This window comes from Ascaphus truei, unplaced genomic scaffold (assembly GCF_040206685.1).
Source record: "Ascaphus truei isolate aAscTru1 unplaced genomic scaffold, aAscTru1.hap1 HAP1_SCAFFOLD_309, whole genome shotgun sequence".
Classification (NCBI taxonomy): domain Eukaryota; kingdom Metazoa; phylum Chordata; class Amphibia; order Anura; family Ascaphidae; genus Ascaphus; species Ascaphus truei.
Window position 1 is genome coordinate 396,142 of NW_027456060.1, and position 21,896 is coordinate 418,037.

A 21,896-nucleotide genomic window follows, 5' to 3' on the forward strand; every position below is an offset into this window, starting at 1 on the left:
ACTTTTGATTATTCATAGGAAACTGTAAGGAATCCGCTCCTGGGTTTTGCTGAAACCTTTTCCTTACAAAGCCTTGCAGCTTCTAGACAACTCCCCCCTTGTTTCTGCAATCAGCATCACCTTCTTCTGCAATTAGACTGCAGCCTGCTTCTCCTTCCATTGAGAAGCGTGTGTGTGCAGAGCTCCCAGGCATTTGGTAAGGAATCAGCTTTATTCTTTCTTTATTTTGTATATTTTTGGTGTGGATCTGTGGGGGAGTATACTGTGAGTATACTGGGAGTTTTATAGAGGGTTTTGGGTGTTTTTTCATGTTTAAAAACCGTTTTTTGTTTTCACCCAGGGGCTGCAGTGTTTTAACCCAGCATAGTTGCAGTTTAGCTGGCTGGAAAACTGCAGTCTCACCCCCTCTCTCCTCCCTCACTACTGGAGGTTTTTACTGGTTGTTTAAACTTCCAATTTCACTCTTTTGTTTTTCTTAAGCCTGATTCCTTTTCTCACTTGCGATTGAGAGCTCTGTCTTTTCTATAAAGACTTATAAAATTGTGGTGTTTGCTTATTACAACAGAGAGAGAGTAACCAATAAGGGGAAAAAGATTTAAAACTGCAGCAGGTTTTTAAAAGCTGCTGTTTTTTCCCCTTGCAGAGAGATCTCTTCTTAAAGGGACAGTTCCTCTCAAAACCTCTCTCCCTAAGCAATACCCTCCCCTGACTTAGAGGCTTATTTGTTATCATGCCTGGAAAGGGGAATAGGACAAGTGCGGCAACGGGGGCGACACCCGGATACAGAACACCAAAAACTGTGGCCCCTAGGAGCAACACTCTTAGTCACAGCCCTAGGCCTGGTCCTTCCAGTGCCCTGGCCACGCCTCCCCCAGCACCTGTTAGCAGCGTAACCCCTGCAGTCCCAGTTCCAACATGGGCGCATGTGGCAGTTGCAGGCGTTGACCCCAGCAACAACAATGCTGGGGCCACGCCCTGTGAGCAGGAAGCTTGGGATGAGGTGCCCAATGTCACCTGGCCTAAACATGGAGATATATGTGAGGGCTGTGGCTGATGTGGTGGGTCCCTCTGCTGTGGTGGCGGCCAGCAAAATGTATGGGAGGGGCATTTTCTTCCTCCGTACGCTGGCTGCCGCTCACACCCTGGTGCAGAAAGGCATCAGTGTAGGGGGGAAATACATCCCTATAGAACCCATGGAGGGGTTGGGCACAAAGGTCATTCTTTCTAATGTGCCCCCCTTCATCCCAGATAGCCTCATGAAGCCATACCTGCAAGCCCTGGGAGACATTAAGTCCCCTATAATAAAATTATCTTTGGGCTGCAGAGATAGGGCGCTGAGGCATGTACTCTCTTTTAGGCGGCAGGTACAACTGCTGCTGCCAGGGAGCACTGCATCTGTGGAGGGTTCGTTTAGGGTGCCCTACGAGGGCATAGCATATACTGTGTTTTATGGCACGGAGGGGGTTAGATGTTATCTGTGCAAGGAGCTGGGGCACACTCGTAGGAGTTGCCTCAAAGGGAACAGAGGACCCATCCCAACTCCTGCACCCGCCCCTCCCTCTGCCAAGACACCCATACCGCTGTGCCCACCACAGCGGGGCCCTCAAGGCCCCAGGTCCCTCCTGAGACCGCAGGAGATGTCGCTGTCCCATCCGGAACAGTGACTTCTGCACCTCTTCCTGGAGAGCGGAAGGAAGGAGAGGGGGTCGCCCTGGAGCGGCCAGCCTCTGTTATCGCTGTCTCCCCCCAGGAGGAAACACCCTGTGCTGCTGCGCCCACCGTAGCGGAGCCCTCGGGGGCCCAGGCCCCCTCTGGGACCACAGGAGATGTCGCTGCCCCATCTCAGACAGTGACATCTGAACCTCTCCCCAAAGAACAGAGGGAGAAGGAAAAGACCTCGAGGGCCCAGGCCCCCCCTGGGACTACAGAAGATGTCACTGTCCCAACTCAAACCGTGACATCTGAACCTCTCCCCCCAAAAAAGAGGGAGAAGGACAAAGTCACCCCACAACAGTCACCCTCTGTCGCTGTCCCCCCCCAAGAACCCCCTAACCCCATTGTAAGCACCGTACAGGGTGAAGGGGAGCGGGAGGAAACTCCTGCTATGGAGACAGCGGCACCCTCTCCTGGGAAATCAATCCCCAGGAAGAGCAAATCTAAAACCATTAAGAGGGTGATTGAGGAGGTTGAGGAGGGTGAACCATATTACGTTTACCCTCTGAAGTCTCGGAAGCGGAAAGGAAAATCAGTTCCGCACAAGGTGGTCCTGTCCGGCCCACTGGTTGGGATTAACCAGTGTAAGCCGGATCCCACAAATATACACCCCCCCCCCTCGAATTTCTGGAAGGAATGCAGCTGGAGGTACCCGACGCCTCTGGGGATGTTGGGGAGCCTCACAACGCCCCTCTCGGTGGGAGAGCGTCCCCCGGAGAATTGTGCTTCGGTGAATTTGACATGCCGAATGCACCTATCTTCAGAGCCAGCCAATATCCCCCTCCGGCTGTACCGCCTTCGGGTGACGCACATAGGGATAAAAAGCCCCGGTTTGCGTCACCAGAGGAAGGAGATGGGTTAGGGCTGACCCCCGTGGATGAGGGTTTGGAGGGTGTTTTGGTGAGCACTTCAGATTACATCTGGGAGTTGTCTGACCTGAACCCTCTTAGTGCAGAGTTTTGGGCAGGCACTTTATTGGGAGTGAATGCTGGGATAGACCTTCCCAATGAGATCCTTGCTAATGAGTGCCCCACCATAGTTGGTGAGAGCCCTCCTGCGGATGGTGGGTGCCCTCCTGCGGATGGTTGGTGCCCTCCCGCGGATGGTGGGTGCCCTCCCGCGGATGGTGAGGGCCCTCCCGCGGATGGTGAGGGCCCTCCCGCGGATGGTGAGGGCCCTCCCGCGGATGGTGAGGGCCCTCCCGCGGATGGTGAGGGCCCTCCCGCGGATGGTGGGTGCTTTCCCGTGGTTGGTGATTGCCCCTCCGCAATGGCGTTAGAGGAAACTAGTAGGGCATTGTGTGCCTCTGTGGCCCCCGAGGACTCTCGGGAGACAACTGCCTCCGCCATACCGCCACCAGCTGCCCCTGAACGTTCTGACTCGGGGATGGATGTGGAGAGCATAGTGGACCCCCTCGCGGAAACACCAAAGAGGAGATGCAATCTAAGGCTGAGAAAGGCCCCCGCAGAGAAGAGCGAGAGTCTTAAATTCTTCAAAGAGGAGCCTGAGGAGTTGGGGCTCAGTGGGGAGTCCTCTGGCACCGTGGAATCTGTAGACTCCTTAACCCCCGTTATCCCTGCCCGGGACCTAGATAGTTTCCTGGACGCTACCCTCTGCAGGCACGGAGATACGAAGGTGCGGTTGGCCCTTGAGAGGTGGAAGGATGCATCGGTCATTCTCCACTCTCTCAGAGTATATATGAAGGCCAACCGAAAGGCCAAACTTTCCTGGACAAACGAACATGTTCGTGTCCGGAATTTTGAAAAATTGATGCGAGAGCACGTAAAGGCTTCTCAGGGTATGGCACCCTGAGCGCCTGTTGGAAGAAAAACTCTTGACTACCAATGGCTTTGAGCATCGGTACACTAAATGTTAACGGCTGCAAGGACGGGTTTCGAAGGTTTCAGGTACTCTCCTTTTTACAAAAGGGAAAGTATTCTGTGAGTTTCCTGCAGGAAACCCATACCACTCCAGAGGCTGAAGCCAGCTGGCATCTGGAGTGGCGAGGCAAGGTCTTCTTCAGCCACCTCACTTAGTCATCTTGTGGGGTGTTGACCCTGTTCTCTGAGTCCTTTCAACCAGAGCTGCTGTTTGCCAAAGCTGTTATTCCAGGTCGCCTGTTGCATCTCAGGGTCCGGCACGAGGACTACACGTTTAACTTCTTGAACGTGTATGCTCCTGCCACCGGATCCCTGAGAAGGTAGTTCTTCGTCAGATTGTCTGAATACCTGGAGACAGTCGATGCGGATGAACACGTGGTGCTCGGGGGTGATTTTAACTGCACCCTCGAGGCTCTAAAGGACCGGAGTGGTCCGGAGCCACACCCGGGTTCAGCGTTGGCCTTGCAGGAGGCTATCACCCGCTACTCCTTGGTAGACGTCTGGCGAGAACAACATCCCGAGGTATCCACTGAGTTCACCTATGTTAGGGTGTTTAGAGGTGAACGGATATCCTGGTCCAGGATCGACAGGTTGTACATTTCCAGCCACAGCCTGTCGCGAGCCCAGTCCAGTAACATTAGGCTGGCGCCGTTTTCAGACCACAAATGTGCGTCCGTGACGGTGGCGCTAACACCAGCAGCGCCCTTGGCCGCCTATTGGCATTTCAACAATACGTTGTTGGAGGACAAGGGGTTTGCGACGACGGTCCGAGACTTTTGGATGGCCTGGAGAGGTTGCAGGTCAGACTTTGCCACGTTAGAGCAGTGGTGGGACGTGGGCAAGGTGCATCTGCGCCTCGTATGTCAAGAACACACGAAAGGTGCCAGCAGGCGGCGCGATGCTGAGATCGAGGCCCTTAGAGAAGAGGTGCTCGATCTCGAGAGGCGGCTGTCTGTGTCAGGAGACCAATACCTGCAGTGTACATACGTGGAGAGGAAGAGCGCTCTCCGGGACTTGGAAGATCGGAGAGCTCGGGGGGCGTATGTGCGATCTCGCATCTGCTTCCTTCGAGAGATGGGTCGTGGATCGCGCCTCTTCTACGCGCTGGAGAAAAAGAGGGGAAACCGTAAACACATCACCTGCTTGCTAGCGGAGGACGGTACCCCTCTGACTGACCCGGAGAGCATCCGGGACAGAACCCGGAGGTTTTACACAGATCATTTCTCTCCGGAGTCCATCAAGCTAGATGCATGCAGGGACTTATGGGAGGGGCTTCCCGCGGTCGGTGAGGGTGAAAGAGAGCGGCTTGAGTTACCCTTGACTCTGGCTGAGCTCTCTGGGGCCCTAAGTCTCATGTCCCGCGGAAAAACGCCGGGGATGGACGGGCTGACTGTGGAGTTCTTCCAGTTTTTTTTGGGAGATGCTGGGACCTGATTTCACCGAGGTCCAAGCCGAAGCCCTGGAGACCGGTGAGATGCCCCTTTCATGTCGGCGGGCAGTACTGTCTCTGCTGCCGAAGGGGGATCTTCGCCAGATTTCCAACTGGCGACCGGTCTCACTGCTCAGCACGGATTATAAGATCGTGGCCAAAGCTGAGGCTCAAGTCCGTGCTGGCAGAGGTGATTCACCCCGACCAGTCCTATACTGTCCCGGGCCGGAGCATTCATGACAACATTTTTCTGGTCCGGGACCTGCTACACCACGCGCAGAGGACTGGTCTGTCACTCGCCTTCCTGTCCCTAGATCAGGAAAAGGCATTTGACAGGGTGGATCACCGTTACCTCATGCAGACCCTGCGGGCGTTTGGCTTCGGCCCACAATTTGTGGGCCTTCTCCAGATGCTGTACGCCTCTGCAGAGTGTCTGGTGAAGATCAACTGGTCCCTGACGGCACCTTTTTGTGTTTGGTCGGGGAGTACGTCAGGGGTGTCCCCTGTCTGGGCAACTATACGCGCTGGCCATCGAGCCTTTCCTCTGCCTACTGAGGAGTAGGCTCACCGGGCTGGTGCTGTGGGAGCCCGACATGCGGGTAGTCCTGTCGGCTTATGCCGATGACGTGCTCCTCGTGGCCCAGGACCTAGTTGACCTAGAGCGGGCACAAGCGTGCCAAGAGGTCTACACTGTGGCCTCTTCTGCTCGGATCAACTGGTCCAAGTGCTCCGGCATTTTGGTTGGTCCCTTACAGGTAGACTCTTTGCCCCCCACATTTCGTAATATCTCGTGGGAGAGCGATACTCTCAAATATCTGGGAGTCTACCTGTCTGCTGCGGAAGACCCAGCCCCAGAAAACTTCAGTGATCTTGAAGAACGAGTCATTGCTCGTCTGGGGTCATGGGTGTATCTGTCGAGAATGCTTTCCCTTAGGGGAAGAACCCTGGTGATCAACCAGCTGGTGGCCAGTCAGCTTTAGCACCAGCTGATAGCCATGGGTCCGCCCCCTGAATTTATCAACAAGATTCAGAGGAGATTGATGGATTTTCTCTGGATGGGGAAGCATTGGGTCTCTGCGGGAGTTGCGTGTCTCCCTTTGGAGGAGGGTGGACAGGGAGTGGTGTGTGTCCGCTCCCAGTTACACACTTTCCGCCTCCAATACCTGCAGAGATACCTATTCGCAGATCCGTCTCCGCAGTGGTGCCAGCTGGCAACCAGTTTCTTTCGCCAGCTGCGCAATCTGAGGTATGACCGGCAATTGTTTATCATCAGGCCCGAGGGTTTAGGTAGAAACCTCTCGGAGCTGCCGGCATACTACCGGGACATGTTAAAGGCCTGGAAACTGGTCTCGGCGACCAGGAAGGAACAGGCGGCGGAGGTTGATTTCCTCGCCGAGCCCCTGCTGTATAATCCGGCAGTGGGGGCTCGGATGTTGGATTCACCCTCTATTTGCCGCCGGCTAATCCTGGCGCAGGTGACCAGAGTCGGGGATCTCTTGGACTATGAGCGGCGAGACTGGGTAAGAGCAGAGGTGCTTGCGCCCGTATGGGTATGCCTACTGCCCGCGTCCCTCGTCGTTTGATCCGGGAGATTAAAGATGCCATCCACCCCGACTCACGCACCTTCATTGAGGGGGTATTGCAGACCGGAGAGCCTTGTCAACCTATCAACTTCAGCTCTCCGGATCTTTGCGTGGAACCCAAACCATGGCAACCCCCTCGGGCTCCTCTCTCCCCCAACCTCAGCAGGTTGGGGGATATGTCCCCGGCATGTTTCCGCGGCATGCCAAGGAAAGTCCTGTATACTCTGGTGCTCCATATAGTGCACTACCTCGCCATTGTCACCCGCCATGATACCATCTGGAGGCGGGTATTTCCTGCGAACGAGGGCGAGAGACCCCGGTGGAGGGAACTTTATTCAGCTTTTGTTCCCCGTCCCGCCGGGGATTTCAGTTGGAGGGTCTTCCACGGAGCGCTGAGCACAGGAGAGTATTTGGCACACTTCACGGACTCCCCCGCCTCCTGTCCCTTCTGTGGCGAGCGAGAGTCCGTATACCACATCTATCAGAATTGCGCCAGACTGCAGCCCCTCTTATCCACCTTGAGGAGCCTTCTTCTGCAGTTCTGGCTAAATTTTTCCCCTCATCTTTTTATTTTCGGGTGCCCAGTGTCCCGAGACAATAAGCCTAGGGATCTCCTAGTCAATCTGCTCCTGGCAACGGCTAAGGTAGCCATTTACACTGGCGACACACTTTATTCGAGCTCGGCTAGTCCCACGAATTCGGGTATACCCGGGTGTATTGAGGTTTGTGACTGTTTTCTGCCCGAGTGCATTGAGGTATTTTCCAGGCAGGGATTGAAGCATTTTATTCCCGCTGGCTGCAATACTGCACAGTATATATATATATATACTGCATTACAATTCATGAATTTATGCCATCTGGTAGACACGCGAAGCATTGCAGCCTATTAAATCCTAATCATTATCATTTAACAGATCAGCCGCCCGTCAGCCAGGCATGAACCCAGGCTGGGAAGGCAAACGCAACGGGGCTTGTCAGAGGTGAGGAGCGGCGCATTCCAGGTATCTGCCAGGTACATACTGGGTATTTGCTCGAATAAAGTGTGTCGGTGCAGTACAGGACCAGGAGGCAGCGTTTGGAGAGTGGGGTCCCAACGAACATCGTGGCAGTGTTCCGGGTGCTGTTGCACTCCCGTATCCGGGCAGAGTTCACGTACGCCGAGTCCGCTGGGACGGTTTCGGAGTTTGCCTCCCAGTGGGCGTTAGGCGGGGTGCTCTGCTCGGTATCCCGCATCATGGGTTATTTTAAGTTAACCCTTCTTTTTTAAGTGCACTTTTCACAGTGCACTGTTTGGTTCCCTATATATTTTTGTTTGACTGGTTTTTCTTTGTTCTACTTGGAAGCTTCGCCGGCCAATCAGTTTTAAACCAGATCAAAATAGACCCCCCTTGTTTCTGCAATCAGCATCATCTGCTTCTGCAATTAGACTGCAGCCTGCTTCTTGCTGCCTCCTGTGCAGCTCTGCCTCATTGGCTGCCTGTTCTATTTAACTCCTGCCCCGCCCAACAGGAAGTTTCTGAACATAGACTTTCTAGTAACTGTGCTTGCGACAGCACCTCTGCTTGGCCTTCTTGCCATTGCTCCTAGTTACTGGCAGACTCCGCCGCGCCGCTGTGGTTACTCCTGCATATCCCTCTTGCAGAGGCCTGCATCGGTGTTCCTGTTACCTATCTGCATAGCCCTCGTGCAGAGGCCTGCATCGGTGTTCCTGTTACCTATCTGCATATACCTCCTGCAGGGCCTGCATCGGTGTTCCTATTACCTATCTGCATATACCTCCTGCAGGGCCTGCATCGGTGTTCCTATTACCTATCTGCATATACCTCCTGCAGAGGCCTGCATCGGTGTTCCTGTTACCTATCTGCATATACCTCCTGCAGAGGCCTGCATCGGTGTTCCTATTACCTATCTGCATATACCTCCTGCAGGGCTTGCATCGGTGTTCCTGTTACCTGCTGCAATCTCCTGCTTCCAGTGGCCTCCACTACTCACAGCTGTACCCGGCTAGGGAGTTCTGTTTTGTGCTGCAGCACTGGATCCCCTGTTCCTTTCTACGTTGAAGCACCTTTGCTCAAGCATCCTGTTGCCGAACCCCAGCATGGATATCGTTTACCCAGCCTTCTCTAATCCTGACCCCGGCTTGTGCACGGATTCTCCTGCCTTCTCCAGTCCTGACCCGGCTATGTTTGACCACGGAATTTGCAACCCGGATCCGGCTTCGTGGTCTAAGGTCGGTGTATATCTATCCCCACCTCAACCCCGTGGTCCGGTCCAGGTCGGTGGTGAGCACGTACGTTACAGAAACAATCATTAGCCAATGTTGAGGTTGAAATCAAGAAATTACAAACTAAAATGGAAACCAAATCCTCACATGAAGAATACAAAAGATTTGAGAACATTCTTAAAAGTAAGATTGACACTTTAGAAAAGGAGGCAATAGGTTATATTTTTTTTTAGGAGAGACCAAGAGGACTACCATAACAAATGTTATAGAAGTTGGAAAGATAGCGCACAGTCTGCCCAAAGACTGTTTAAGGTAGACAATGCTCCGTATAGAAAGGAACCAGCTTTTCATCAAGAGATACAACGCACCACTTTAACCCCAACGTAAAAACACACACACACACACACACACACACACATATATATATATATATATATATATATATATATATATATATATATATATATATATATATATATATATATATATATATATATATAGACAGTGTTCGACAAACCTATACATTTGCTCGCCCCGGGCGAGTGGATTTAACCCCCGGGCGAGTAAATATTGGCCCAAGCAGCACACGTTTGGTACTAGGTGGCGAGTAGATTTTTTTGTGTGGCGAGTAGATTTTTTGGTGATTTGTCAACCACTGTATATATATATATATATATATAGACAGACACGCGCGCACGCACACGCACACGCACACACACACACCATTATTAAGGTTATGGTGGGTAAAAAAAGTGACAAACCCTCCACAGTAAAGCATATAGCAACTGTAAATATTACTGTATGCTCATTTGCATGTCTTAGACAGGTCTGCAACCCTGTCTTTCCCCATTATCGCCCAGCACACAGCGTTTCCACTGCAGCAAGGGATTCTGGGAAATGACATGCAAAGGAGCACACAGTGCCACCTTTTGTCTCAAGCTCGTATTACACAAGCAAATCCTCAAGCCAATGCATACTGTTTTAAACACAGCTTTTAGACAGAGGCTGGGATGAGATGCAAAGCCAGTAAACCCACTCACAGACATGTTTCAACCTTGATGGGTATCATCAGTGTGAGGTTGGTTGCTGGCTTAGCTGGTTTGAGACTAGACTAGGTATTCACCACAATTATTAAGGTTATGGTGGGTGAAAAAAGTGACAAAAACCCTCCACAGTAAAGCATATAGCAACTGTAAATATTACTGTATGCTCATTTGCATGTCTTAGACAGGTCTGCAACCCTGTCTTTCCCCATTATCGCCCAGCATACAGCGTTTACACTGCAGCAAGGGATTCTTGGAAATGACATATATATATATACACATACATACATACGTATGCAAGTCAAAAGATTTTAAGGCACAACAGAAAAATGAATATTGCAGTAGATACAAAATCACATGGAAGTAAAGATAAACGGAAGGAATCAGTTCCAGGTAGAGGAGATAGATAAGAAAATAAATCACCAGAAGAGTGGTCTAGATTTAATACACTCAATAAATTTACATTGGAGTGATCATCTCCTTTTTTAGATGTGACCAAAAAGATACCCAAAGGGAAAATAAATTTGGGGGAGAAGGAAAACATAAAGGAGTCACTAGTGAGGAAGAGAGAAAACTCACAAAATGAGGAAGAAGAAGGGGACAAAAAACAAAAATCAAGACAGATAACGATTTAGTTACTAAACCAGGAGGGATCTTTAACCTGAGTAAAAAAGTGTTAACTAATGAACAGGTACACGTTTTAAATACGGGTCTCATTTGCCCTATCAAATAGGATGAACGTTTTCAATACCTATATTGATGTAGGCAAATTTGTTCAAAATCTCTCTTTGAAAAAATATTTAATCAAACAAAAATGACATAGCCCTGCAGATACAAGTGCTACACCCCCCACTATAATTAGTGACACCATTCACACTATGTTTAGAAAGACGTCACAGTTCTATCCCAGTTATTTGAAAGGTGGTTGCCTTGATTTATTTGAGAAACCTGTACAAGATGATTTGGACAAAATATCGAAACAAAACAAGTATATTAAGCAAAACTTGAATAAAAAACAATATAACACAATTAATGAATTGAAAAATGATAATTCTATATGTAGCCATGCTGTAAAATGGCTGCAGTCATCTCTCCTGCTGACAGTAAGGCCTGGTAAGTTATGGGCATGCCAGCAGTAATTATGGAGGTTTGCCCTCACACCCTGGTGAGGTGCCCTATGTATGGATGGGAGTGGTCACATGCTCTGAATCCATAATTAGTGATGTCAGAGTTGTGTCAGCCCCCAGAGGATACATAAGGCACAGCACTGATCAAAAGTTCAGAAGTGGTTGCTAAGCTGTTGAAGGGTTCAGTTCTGCAATGTTAGGCAAGGAGTAAAAGTAGTTGGTATAGTTAGACACTGCAAAGTGATGAGACTGTGACCAGGGACCTGGCACAGGAAAGACATCCCTGCGGGGATAGGGAATCCCAAAATCAAAGACAGAGACATACCTTTCATAGGGAAGCAGCTGAATAATTATGTGTGGCTAGAAGATCACTGTGAGGGGCAGTTAGCCCACAACCGTCAATAAAGATGTTCCTGATTAAAGATACTCTCGTATGTGAGTGTGGAGTCATTACACCGAGAGGGGCACCACGGAGGAGTTCCTCAACAGGACCATCCCCAAGCGACAGCAGGGATCCTGATGAGGTGGAGGCGCTGCACTGGATCTAGGTAGGACTCAAGCACACTACCTCAGCTGCCTGTCTGGGTTGGCAATCCCCACACAACATCATGCGGGAGACTCAGGAGTCCTGTTGCCAACAGGTGCACCACCAGACATCACACTGTAATGTTGACTGGTTAGACCACAGGGGCCAATATGAGATTGGGTGGGTCAGGCCAGTACAGAAAATCTGTTACATTTGGAGGCGCTGCTGAGATAGACCTGTCAACAGGACAGGCTTTTGCTAGGTCACTTGGAAACAGGGAGAGTGTCTGCTGCCACTTTGTGCTGCGTTGGGACGGACCTAGGGGTAGTCAGGGGGCTGATGGAGTTTGTCAGTTCGCAGGGACGACCTAGGGGCCTGAAAGGAGTTGGGGGTTTGGAGCCGGGCTATAGCTGTCCTAGTCACCTTGAGGCAGTGCTAGTTGGTAGGATGCCTAAAGGGATAGCCTGTTAACGTGGTCAGGAATCCTGGAGAGGGTCTGCGCTAGGCTGACCAAGATAGGTAGACGCCCAAGTACTGCATGGAAGCCCCAGAGTACTCTAGCCTATTCCAGACCACTTACCGTAGGGAGCACAGACTGGAAGGAAGGAGAAACAGCAGACACTGAGAGAGTGAGCCTAGCCTGAGGTAGTGCATACACGAGTCCAGCCTACATTAGGTACACATGGTGGTGCATCAGGGAAATCTTTATTGTACCAGTGTGGTGGCTGCCCCGCAGAGAGGAGCCCCATGTACAATAATCACGGAAACAATATGTCTATGGCGACCGCAAGAATGGAGGATCCGCGCGGTGCGGATAGTCCAAATTGGCGACCGGAGGCTGATGGGGAGAGCACACCTGGCGTGCGCCCCGCTGAAGAGCAAGCTGTTACGGATATGTCTGTCACGAGCCTGCTATGGAGTGGAGTGAGAGCAGTGGCCGCCCCGTTTTGGTCCTGCCTAGGACACCGAGGCGCTACCCTGGAGGACTGTGTTGAGGACATTGCTATAACAGGAGGAGAACACAGTGAGAGTGACTGTCAGTCGGCATACAAACAGATGAACGCTACCTCATTCATTGACCAGACTGACAGTGTAACCCAAAATGGCGGCTCCCGCTTCCCTGGGAGACCGCGTGGGCCGATTGCAGAGAATTCTGCAAATGCAAAATTTGCAAGGAATTGGCCAGAAGTGGCGCCAACAGGAGAGCCCCGCCCCGATGGGGGGTATGGCGCGAAAGCTGCGGCCGCGCCTTCATGGACACTGACTCACTCAGCCCCAGTGCTGAGTCAACCGATTAGCCTGTGAGACCCTCCCCTAATCTCAACCAGGGGGAGTGGTTTCCAACTATGCCCTGTGGGTATGAATTCCGCGGAGCAAAGCGCTGGTGAGGCGACAGCGCTGCTACCAAAAGTAGTCCCTGCAGCTGGTGTTGTGTACGGAAAGGAAGGGTACTTTGCACGCAAGGCAGCTGCAAGAAATCGGCTGGGATTGGCGCCAAAGGAAGAACCCCACCCAGTGGGGGATAAGAGCGCGAAAACTGTGGCCGCGCCCTCTAGGACTGAAAGAGGTGCGGCCTCAATTAAAGGACATCCTATCCCATTGTGGGACCCGCCCATAATCGCTACTACTGGGGGCGGGTTCCAATTGTGTCAGACAAGGGTGGAGCTGAACAAAGGAGTGGCTGACAATCCAACCTCTGTTGGTCACTCACGCGGAACCAGCTTCCAGAACAGACCATTGTTGAAAGTGGCTCCCACCAGGACAATGGCCTGCTCCCCAGACGTGAACAAGATGGTGTCTACTCAGCCCTATGCAGTACCAGGGGGGGTACTGGTGATACGCGTAGCGGGCGCTGAGACAGTGGTGGGCCTCTGCCTGCAATGCAGACTGCCCGGCGGTACCATGGGTACAGCGGCGCGCTGTCCACAGTGTGGCATGCAGTACCTGTGGCCTATGCCCACATTTGTGCCAATCCAGGCAAATGACCCAACGGGGGATACGGCTAGGCTGTCCGCCGAGTTCCCCGGTGCACTGTGGACCAAGAGTGCAGATCCCGGAGAATGGGGATCGGAGCCGGTTACTACGGCTGGGTCCGAAGAGCATGGAGCGATCGGTCAGGCAGCTGACCGGGAGAAGAGGAGGCGGTCGCCATGATCGGCGACCCCAAGTACCCTTAATGTGGATTCCTCGGACGAGGGACCCAAAGAACTGTCCAGTACCCTGGTCTGGCCGCTGGCGGTGTCCTGTGGAGGAAATGGGGTAAAAAGGCCACTTACCGGGAGTGACAGTGGGAGGAGCCGAGTGTCGCCGGTGGAGCGGAGGCCTGAGAGGCGGAGCCCTTCCATTCCGGGGACCGGTGGGTCCAGTGGCAACGGGCGGTCCACGCCCACCCTGCGGACTGGTAAGAATAGTCCTTGTTCTTGCCAGGCTCCGGTGCTGACAACAGCGGAGAAGGGGCTGTGCCAGGCCAAGACGGCGCACGTGGCCGCAGGTGGACTTCCGGATATAATCGTGGAGGAAGAGATCCCGCATGGGGGTCCAACCCAAGATGGCGGCATATCCGAATCCGGCGATGACGTCGGTTCCGCCGGAGGTGGCGGAGCGAGCGGAAGTCGAATACACGCGTCTCAGCGATCGGGCAGAGGTTCCCGATCACCCCGGAAGACAAAGAGCAGGCAGGCCGAGAGGCAGATCGAGAAGGGTGAGGCTCAGCCAGCGGAACCCCCGCTCAGTGGTACGGGACAGTCTGATAACGGAGAGCGGGTCGGAACCCCGCGGCTGCCAACCGCCTACCCCTATGCCCAACCCCACGCTCTAGATAATGCCCCTGCCCCAGTCACCTGTTCCCGGGGATCCTCGTCCAGTTTGGGGGTGTCGGAAGGGTCATCGCCCTAGATAATGCCCCAGCCCCAGTCACCTGTTCCCGGGGATCCTCGTCCAGTTTGGGGGTGTCGGAAGGGTCCTTGGGGGTTGGTGAGGAACGGACTGGGGAGAGACTAGGCAGCTTTGCCTCCGAGGGTGGTTCAAGGGGTGGAGGACAATTGGGGCACGTGTCGAAGTCCCGATGGGTGCCTGAAGAGGCTGATGTGCAATTGGAGGAGACGCCGAAACATGAAAGGTGGTCCAGACCCCGTTCACCGGGGACCTCTGGGGTATGCTCTTGGGGGGGTACCGAAGAGGGGGACTCTCTAGAGTCTGGGCCCGAGAGGCCTAGGGAGACCCGTTGGTGGGCGCCCTTATTTGAGGGCTATGTGGGGTGGATGGACCGCACGCGGTTTTTGCTAGAAAAAGATGAGGTGGTGGACTACTGGTGGGCTAAAGGGGAGTTCACACCCGCCGAGAGAAAGAAAGAGTTACAGTTCAGGTGGTTCCTAATAGGCCGGAACGAGATTGAACCAATGGGTCCTGAGATATTATCAGACCCTGTGGACCCAGATGAGCCCTTGTCCTGGGTATTGCCAGGGAGAGTGGGGAACGCCAATTTAACTAGGTGTAGTCGGGCTGAAAGGGCCATTACAGCAAAATACAAGTACTCCCATGGCTTGGAGTATCCATACGTCCCAGAACCCCTCATGCAGGAGATTGAGGATAACAGCGACCAATGGTTAAGGGAGACCATAGAGGAATACATGGTCAATAAGGGGGGTGCCATTACTGGCAGTAAGGCGGAGGAAAGAATAGAACACTTGATAAGGGTATGGAGCATCGGGCGGAGTGTTTATAAGCACAAGGTGATGTACCGGCCTGAGAGGGGTTTGCCGCGCAGTTACAGCGTGACTGTCCTGGACATGGGGGGTCGGGAAGTTAAGAAACCCGATCCCCGGCACTATTATTAGGAGGTACTGGGTAGCATTGCGCGAGTTCGTGGCTGCTGGACAGGGCGTGCTTGGCGCGATGTGATTTGTTCATAAATCTACATGTTCTAATAAAATGTATGTATGTTCCATTTTACAGTGCTTCCTGAGGAAAGGTACTTCAAATTTAGGTCCCAGCCGGGGTCGGTGGGATTCACCAGGGTGAGAATGTAGCCATGCTGTAAAATGGCTGCAGTCATCTCTCCTGCTTACAGTAAGGCCTGGTAAGTTATGGGCATGCCAGCAGTAATTATGGAGGTTTGCCCTCACACCCTGGTGAGGTGCCCTATGTATGGATGGGAGTGGTCACATGCTCTGAATCCATAATTAGTGATGTCAGAGTTGTGTCAGCCCCCAGAGGATACATAAGGCACAGCACTGATCAAAAGTTCAGAAGTGGTTGCTAAGCTGTTGAAGGGTTCAGTTCTGCAATGTTAGGCAAGGAGTAAAAGTAGTTGGTATAGTTAGACACTGCAAAGTGATGAGACTGTAACCAGGGACCTGGCACAGGAAAGACATCCCTGCGGGGATAGGGAATCCCCAAATCAAAGACAGAGACATACCTTTCTTTGGGAAGCAGCTAGAAGATTGGCTAGAAGATCACTGTGAGGGGCAGTTAGCCCACAACCGTCAAAAAAGATGTTCCTGATTAAAGATACTCTCGTGTGTGAGTGTGGAGACATTACACCGAGAGGGGCACCACGGAGGAGTTCCTCAACAGGACCATCCCCAAGCGACAGCAGGGATCCTGATGAGGTGGAGGCGCTGCACTGGATCTAGGTAGGACTCAAGCACACTACCTCAGCTGCCTGTCTGGGTTGGAAATCCCCACACAACATCATGCGGGAGACTCAGGAGTCCTGTTGCCAACAGGTGCACCACCAGACATCACACTGTAATGGGGACTGGTTAGACCACAGGGGCCAATATGAGATTGGGTGGGTCAGCCCAGTCCAGAAAATCCATTACATATAGTTATCAAATCAGCAGATAAGGGCAGAGGCGTAGTGACCCTTGATAAGGAGAACTACATTGCGGAGTCCTCTAAAACTGCTTAATGATACAGAAATTTAGATTAGATTATCTAATAATCCTACAGAAGATTATCTGTATGAATTGGAAAACATTCTAACCATAGGTTTAAAAAACATTTTGTGTGTAAAGAAGAATTTAAATTTATTTTGATCAAAAAAAAGAATTTTGTTAATTCTTTATTATTTACCAAAATTGCATAATGACCCCATATATCCCCCTGGTAGACCTATAATTTCAGGGGTTCAATCTATCACATTTGGTTTTTTTCTTGCAGAAATCGGTCAAGAAACTCAAAGACACTGCACACATTTTAGAATTAGAAGGCATTTATTCTTATTTTTATATGCATTTGTGGGGCGTGGGGTATTTTTTATATGCATTTGTGGGGCGTGGGGTATTTTTTATATGCATTTGTGGGGCGTGGGGGTATTTTTTATGTGTTCGGGGGGTTGTCAAGTATTTTTGGACAACCACCTGGCATCCCTACCCATGCGTGCCCACCAATGCTAAAAATCTCCATTCTAAGTCTAACTAGGAGGGCTCGCTCTCTCCCCGCCGTGGCGCCCGGCACCCCGGCTCGCTCTCCCTCCCCCGCCCGCCCAGCACCCCGGCTCTCTCTCCCCCACCCGCCCGGCACCCCGGCTCGCGTCACAACCGCTCGCTGCCTAGCAGTGCAGCATTTCCAGTGCCTGCTGCTGCTAGTGAGTGTCTGGGAGGCTGGGAGCGACAGTGTAGGCAGGGCCCCGTGCACTCAATGTTGTTAAGATGGCCCTGCCCGCTCCCGCCTTCCCGCGAGCCGCAGAGAACCCGCTCCCGCCTCCCCATGACCAGCCGAGAACCCACTACCGCCTCATGAGCCGCCGAGCTCCCGTGAGCTGCCCTCCCCCCAGTGAGCCGCCGCCGAACGCCCCGGTGTCCTCTTACCTCGGGGGGAGCTGGAGGGCTGGCTCCAACAGAAGGTACCAGCGGTGGGGAGGAGGGTCAGACAGACCCCCCATATGTCTCCACGGGGGAGAGAGTCAGGAGAGAGGGGGGAAGGACCCTGAGTGACACACACACACTGACAGTCAGTGTGTGTGTGTGTGTGTGTGTCAGTCAGTGTGTGTGACTGACAGTCAGTCAGTGTGTGTGTCTGTCTGTCAGACAGACAGACACACACTGACTGACTGACACACACAAGAAATTCAGTTACTATAAATATAGAAGTGCAAATAGTTAAAACTCGCGTTCTAAGTCAAACTTCTTTGCGTTTTGGCACTGATTGTGTTTTCATTATTAATTAAAAACATCACCATTACAAATACAATTTCTGTGACGAAAGACAAAGTAGTATGGTAAAGTATACTTATATTACTGGTTGTTTTAAATTATATTACTTAAATGTTCTTTTGTATTGGTTACATTTTATATGTTATGAGTTCATAATCTCATATTGTCTACACCTGTCACCTGTATGGGGCTTTCATCTGGTTGGTATAGATGTTTCGACTTGTGACCAATCATGGCGGCGTTCAATCTACTTAAGATCCCCACACAGGTGTGACTACATACCCCTGGAAAAAGTCTGTTAAGACGAAATGCATAGGGCTACGATAGTCTTGTCGCCTGAATCTTAATAACCTTCTTTAAGCTGCATGCCTTATTTAAGGCAATTCGAAATTTAATTAATATCCTCACGCTGACGGCACCAACGGAGATACTTCCGGAACAAACAGATGGAAGCAAAAACGTCATCGCGCAAACATCGCGAGACTTCGCGATCGAGGAGGCAGAGAAATGGAGCACAAGCGTCGGATATCAGACAGTGTCCCATCAAGTTCGTGCAACGGATCCTGTGGTTACCTGTTCCTTTATTGCAGTTAATGACTAGCATTTTATCCTGACATGTCCATTATTATCTACCACTTTGTAAGTAGAATCTGTGCGTACGCTGTGTGTCACTAAACATACTTACGTCACCATATTTGGCTATTTTTCTTATTTCTAGGTTTCTCCCCGCTTTGGATTCTACAGATTGGACTTTCATTATACCATATCCCTACAAGTATTTATTAGTTTAAACATGGTTTACAGTGGTTTGCACCATTTGTTTTTTTTCTTTCCTTTATATTTACTGGAGTTGTGGGTTTCCTACACAGTGTGGCAGCATCCACTAGTATCCTTATAAATCATTATAAAACATTGTTTACAGTGGTTTGCACCCTTTGTTGTTTTTATATGTACCGGTTCTAGGGCCCCCACCCAATCTCAGATTGGCCCCTGTGGTCTAATCGGCCCCAATTACGTCTGTGTGGTGTGGTGCACCTGCTGGTAACAGGACTCCTGAGTCTCCCGCTGGGTTGGTATGGGGAATATCACCATGACAGGCGTCTGAGGTAGTGTTCTGAGTTCTACTCACATTCGGTACAGCGCCTCCACCCCATCAGGATCCCTACGGCAGCAGGGGGAAGTATCTGATGGGGAATTCCTTCTTGGTGCATCCTCCTGGGGAATAACTCCACACTCACACAGAAGAGATCTTTTGAACCAGGGCATCTTTAATGTCATCTCCTCTGGCAGACTGCCCCTCATAGCGGTCGTCCTTAGCCGCTCATTTTATATATATATCATACCTTTCATTTTCCCACCCAAACTCCCTAACCACGCCCTCCCTCTAATCACAGCCCACCTGCCCAGCACCTACTCCTCAGCCAATCACCTGACACCTGTCCCACATCTGCCTGGTAACAACAGGATCTGTTTCCCACCAAAACTAAACTAGCCCCAAACAAAGGCCAGAGGTGAGCGAGGGGCTTCCCTAGTCCTGTGCCCCCCCCCCCCCCACATTCCCATACATCCCCCCACTCCTGTGCGCCCCCACAGTCCCATGCCCCAAACCCCCCGCAGTCCCGCGCCCCCAACACCCTGCAGTCCCGCGCCCCTCAGCTAAATGCTTTTCATTCTGGGTTAGAGTTACAAATACAAAATAAAGTTGGGTGTGTCTCCTGGACTCTGACCATAGATTTTGGCCTCAGATTCCCCTATGAACACCTCCCTCAGCCTGGCAATGTGTGTGTGGGGAGGTAACGCCAGCGCATGTGTAACAGGAATCTCTGCCATAGAGGTGTGCAAGTGTAACCATCACTGGGAAAGGCCCATGTTTGAGCTGGCACCACTTGTTACATCATTACTGCAAATGTATATGTCATTTATAAAGGGACACTTAACCCCCTCAGGTGCATTATCATATATACGTGTAACCTGTGAAATAGATAATCAGCTCTTGCTGTCTCTAGAGATATTAAAGGCACATGACACACAGTATGTAAAGGCGGCTGCATTTATGTCCCTCACTTGGGACCTTGCTCTGTGTATTTGTCCTCCACCTCAGTATTCACAGGACATTCTAGGACATTTGGTCGTGGCTGTTTCGCCACTACTCACCACACCACTGGCAACTTCACCACTAATGTAAGTGCCTAAACCCCCTACCCTAAACCCCTTCTTTCCAAAGCCCCCTCTTACCCTAAAAAACGCTACCTCAAGTCCTTAAACACCCTTTGCTAAGCTTACCCTAAAACCCCTTAAATTAATTCCCTACCCAAAACAGTAATACAATTTACATTAGAAGCGGCCGGTGGTGGAGGGTCTGTCTGCGGCCTAACGACGACGGCCAATTGGTCGCAGTGAAACTATTCCGATTCACAGCTGAGTGAGACTACTGACCGCTTCAGCATAATGAGGAACGCACATTTTATTAGAACCAACAGCATGGAAAGTAAAAGTACAATAAGTAGTTATGAAGTTTAAAAAGGAAGTTGGGTATATTGAATCACTGATCTCATCTCATCTCTTCTCTTTCCTCAGGTAAAAACATATTTCAAATTGTCTGTCTGTCCTGATATCCTCCCCTGCTGTGTATTTAGTTCTATTTAGGTAAAACATATTTCAAATTGTCTGTCTCCAAATCACCCCCCTGCTGTCTTAATTTAATTCAGCTTTCACACTTGTGCAAGACAACACCCATCTTAGAAAAACCATTTGCTTTAACGTCCCTCACATGTGCTAATTAAGTTTGTTAGGCCAGCCAGGTGACTTTGTAAAAGTATATAAGTAAACTCATAGCAGCCATAGCTGCCTGTAGCCATGCTCTTTTAAGCAGATATGTTTAAAGTAGTTATGAAGTTTAAAAAGGAAGTTCAAAAAGAAGTGGAAAAGTGGACACCACCTACTGCTTCTGATTCCTACATTTGATCTACGTTGGAAAGGAGGATATTATCCCAGACTGCACATCTCAACACTTCACTATTGCTGTGATGCCACCTTTACTTTTATATTTGCTGTGACCTCACTTATTTTCAAATTATGACCTTCCTTCCATCAGTCTCCTTATGTCTCTAACTCTATTCATATATCTCCATCTCTCCTTTCTTCCCCACTTCTCAGTTCACATGAACTCCTTTCTTACCTGCGCCCTCTGTCACCACACAGCTATACACCCTGCACTAAAACACACCCCTACAATTATCCTCACACATTCTCTTTCTATCCATGCTTCTCCTCCTTGCTTCTGGGGATATCTCTCCCAATCCTGGTCCCTGCCTTATTTCTACTTGCTCTCGTCCTCGCCTCCCACATGCAACTTCTACTCCTTCTGGTGTTAACCCCTTCAACCTCATACCCATCCCCTGCCACCCTCCCTCCTCTCTCCCTTTCTCCTGTGCCCTTTGGAATGCTCGCTCCCTCTCTAACAAGTTCCTCTCTGTGCATGACTTCTTTCTCTCTCACTTCCTGCTCCTATTTGCTATAACTGAGACCTGGCGCACCCAGTCTGACTCTGCTCTGGAAGCTACCCTCTCCTATGGTGGCCTTTCCTTCTCCCACACTCCGTGTCCGGATGGCAGTGGTGGAGGCATGGGGCTCCTGCTCTCCTCTCTCTGCCGTTACCGAACCCTTCCTATTCCCCCCTCTCTTGCTTTTCCCTCCTTTGAGGTTCACATTGTCCAGATCTTCTCTCCTCTCCCTGTCCATGTGGTGGTCATCTATCACCCACCTACCTCTACTCATCCCCCTTCTGCCTTTCTCTCTCACTTTGAATTATGGCGCTCTTTCTTTCTCTCCTCAGACTCCCCTGTTCTTCTCTTTGGGGACATCAATTGCCACATTGATAACCCCTCTCTCCCTTGGGCTTCCCGCTTTCTTTCTCTAACCTCTTCTTTTGGCCTTCAACAGTGGACTGCAGCCAGCACCCACAAGGATGGCCACTACTTAGACCTGGTTTTCACTAAAAACTTCTCTCTCTCTGATTTCTCCATTTCCCCTTTTCCTCTCTCTGACCATCACCTCATTTCATTCTCTCTATCTCGCTTCTCCCCTTCTCCACCTCCATCTACCCCCTGGTTCTGCAGAAACCTGCGCTCTATTCACTTACCTGACTTTGAGTCCACTTTACACTCCTCCCTCTCCTCTCTCAGCTCTGCTACAGACCCCGACAACTTGGTCC

General features: G+C 51.0%; 1 protein-coding gene across 1 annotated transcript in view; it reads right to left on the reverse strand.

Moving 5' to 3' along the window:
• The window catches only part of LOC142483222 (uncharacterized), a 91,330-nt gene that overhangs the window by 22,630 nt on the left and 46,804 nt on the right, over positions 1-21,896 (reverse strand). The window lies entirely within an intron of this gene.